Source organism: Megalops cyprinoides, chromosome 7, assembly GCF_013368585.1.
Source record: "Megalops cyprinoides isolate fMegCyp1 chromosome 7, fMegCyp1.pri, whole genome shotgun sequence".
NCBI lineage: Eukaryota > Metazoa > Chordata > Actinopteri > Elopiformes > Megalopidae > Megalops > Megalops cyprinoides.
In genome coordinates this window covers 1,801,705-1,805,217 of record NC_050589.1, presented here as the reverse complement: position 1 = coordinate 1,805,217, position 3,513 = coordinate 1,801,705, and positions in this window count along the sequence as shown.

Here is a 3,513-nt window from a genome sequence, read left to right as displayed (position 1 = left end):
TCCGTCACTTTCTCCTGCAGTCTCTTTCAGACGTCTCTTCCTCCATCAGAGAGAGGTGTGACCTCTTTCTCAGAGCTCTTGAGGACTGTATGAAAATGTGCAGCAATCACGTCACTGCTGAACTGTACAGCGTGCAGCCCCCTGTCTCCAGCTCCCCAGTGGACTGCCCCAGTCATCACCGCACACACCAGGCACGTACCATACGGAGGTTTAGGGGTGGCAGTGTTTAAGTGGCAAATTTCTAGATTTTTCCATGGAGAGTTTCTCTGAGGATCCAGGTATATCCATGTGTATTAACTGTATGAAAGTTCTCCATTGCATTACTATTAATGTGGGTAATTGTCTTTTGCAGCTCGAGCACTCTGCCAGCAGAACAGAAGCTCTCTTGGTGGACAGGTTGGTCTTCTTGGTTGGTTGTGATTCTCTGTCCTGCATGAAATTCTCCTGATGAGTTAGGTGTGTTTATGGCATTTCGTTAGGGAACAACAGCTTAGCCTCTGTGAGCTGAAGGTCACTGAACTGTGCTTCGCACTGCAGTTTGGGTGTTGTGGGCAGGGGTTTGTTAGGGTAATGGCTGAATGAGATGAGGTGAATTGCAGTGTTGAGGTTAGTACTCGACCCTTCATTCCCTCCCTGGCTCGGCAGGACTCTTCCCCCGGGATGGGAGGTTCGGGATGGGGAGACGGTCAAGAGGAACCTGGAGGAGATGGCTGTCATCCGGGCACAGAAACGCAGCATGGGTTCTGCCGGCCACCAGGGGGCGCCAGAGCTACTGACAAACGGTGAGCTTCCTTCTGTTTCTCATCGTGTTGAAGTGTACCCTTGCAGACCAGGAAATGTAATCTCTGGTGTAAGCTCTTTTCCATTTAAAAGGGAACTCCTTTGGGTGTGTGTGTGTGTCTCGTTACTTCAGAAACCCTGACAGACAATCCTAACGGCAGTGCTGTGCAGAGGAGAAGCTGAGCATTGCCGGACAGTCTGGATTCACACCTAGCAACCCCTGCCATTCTCCATCTAATGGGAGGGGGAAGAGAATGAGGAGTGCACCGGGGGGGGGGAGAATGAGGAGCGCACCGGGGGGGGGGGGGAGAATGAGGAGCGCACCGGGGGGGGGGGGGGGAGAATGAGGAGCGCACCGGGGGGGGGGGGGGGGGGGGGGAGAATGAGGAGCGCACCGGGGGGGGGGGGGGGGAGAATGAGGAGCGCACCGGGGGGGGGAATGAGGAGTGCACCGGAGGGGGGGAGAGAATGAGGAGCGCACCGGGGGGGAGAATGAGGAGTGCACCGGGGGGGGGGAATGAGGAGCGCACCGGGGGGGGGAGAGAATGAGGAGTGCACCGGGGGGGGAGAGAATGAGGAGTGCACCGGGGGGGGAGAGAATGAGGAGTGCACCGGGAAGGGGGAATGAGGAGCGCACCGGGGGGGGGGGGGGGGGGGAATGAGGAGCGCACCGGGGGGGGGGGGGGGATGGAGGGGAATGAGGAGCGCACCGGGGGGGGGGGGGAGAGAATGAGGAGCGCACCGGGAAGGGGGAATGAGGAGCGCACCGGGGGGGGGGGGGGGGGAATGAGGAGCGCACCGGGGGGGGGGAGGGGAATGAGGAGCGCACCGGGGGGGGGAGAGAATGAGGAGCGCACCGGGAAGGGGGAAGGGAATGAGGAGGGGAAAAGGGAAGGGGGGAAAAGGTCATCCCTCTCAGCAGTACATTGGGGTGGAGTCTGGACACATTAGCATGTCTGCTCCACCCCTTGGAGTGAAGCTCCGATTCTGTTTTGGGGCTTGGTCACCCCATGCAAATGTGCTAACACTGTGAACACCTGAAGCATGTCATCTGCCTTCAGTGATGTGTGTATATATATATAATAATGATAACTACATTTAGATGCATTTAGATGACAGTTTCCCGAAAGGAGCAAAAACTCATAATCCAAATAAAAGGGAATCAGATTTCCCTTTAGCCAAATCCCAAGGGGTTTTACATTAACATTCACAGGTCTGGATTGAGCACAGACAGGTCTCAGACAGGTTGGCTCTGGATCGTGTTTCTTTAATGATCGTTTCTTTCTCAGTCTTTACATCGCAACACCGCATGCATCGGTTCACACATGGGAAGAAGCATGTCAATTCATAAATAAACAAACCATCAAAACAAATTAGTCACTCATCCATCGGCACTTGCTGGTTTTGTAAACCAAATAAAAGTATTTTCTCCAATTTTAGCTTTTTTCTTACTTATGTATGTAAGTTTGCAAAATATGTATATTACATAGGTACTACACTGCCAACATGACCACCCTATGATAGGCTCAGATTGAGGAGGCTGATGGAGGCACGTCTGGGCCTGTCTCATCCCTCTGAAGCAGGTGTAAACATGGCTGCCACAGTGTCAAGACTGAGCTGAGAGAGAGCTGAAGGTGTCCATATCATCTGTCTGGCCCCAAAGCTTTATGAACATGCATGAAAAGTCAGAGGGAGAGGACCTGACCGGTAAAGGGTACTGTCTGGCTTTGGCTTGCCCGTTATTAAAGAAGGTGATGGGTGTGGAAACAGTATTGGTGGGTTAGGTGGTGGCATTTTTGGGTGGAGCAAGCATGTTTTTGGGTGGAGCAATATGTCCTGCATATTTTGTGTGAAGCAGAAGTTGCCTGTAAATCCTGATCTAGGAACAGATTCCCGAGTCACAATTCTAACATTAACCATTTTGGGCTTAACTGGAAAAATGACCCTAGATCCACACCTCTGTCTGAAGCTCATCTTCCACCAGTATTGGCTGGCAGATAAAGATGATGTCTCTGGACCCTGGACCCCTCCCAACACATAACTGCAGCCCTCTGTTTTCCTGATTGGCTGATCAGGCTGCCAGAGGAAGCGGATTAGTTATGGGTGGGAAGGGGGCGGGGCTCAGGTCAGAGAGAGGAGATAGAAAGCTAAATGATATGCTACTCCTGTTTGCCCCAGCCCCAGGGCTGAACGAGGCTCCTGACAGGCCAGGTCTCTTGACCTCTGACCTCTGACCTCTGGGGTTGTTCAGGTCTGCTGCACTCCGGTTTTTAAACGGTATTTCCTGACATGGACAACCTGCTCATTCTCAGTGTGAGTCTTTTTCAGGTGCACCGACATTCACCACACATTATTACCCATAAGCCTCCACCTTATTCCTGATTTCAAAGTCTGGGACTCATCTCTCTCATCTCTGCGTTAGGTGGCATACAGCAGTACTATTAACAGTAGCAATAAGTTAATCATAAATTAAACCCACAATGTAAAAAAATACCCAGTTGAAAATGAGAAAACTTCAAAAATAAACATCTAAAGTGCACAGAGTAAGAAATGAGAACATAGTGCGATCATTTAAATCGAGTGAAATGTAAAGATCTGTTGCAGCACAGTTACAGCATAGTAGCACTTTAGCACTTTCACTGTATTCTGTGTACATCAAGAACATAGAAGAGACAGACGATTACCTACAGAGACACTGAAGACCCACAGTGACACAGCGCCATCCCAAGGAGC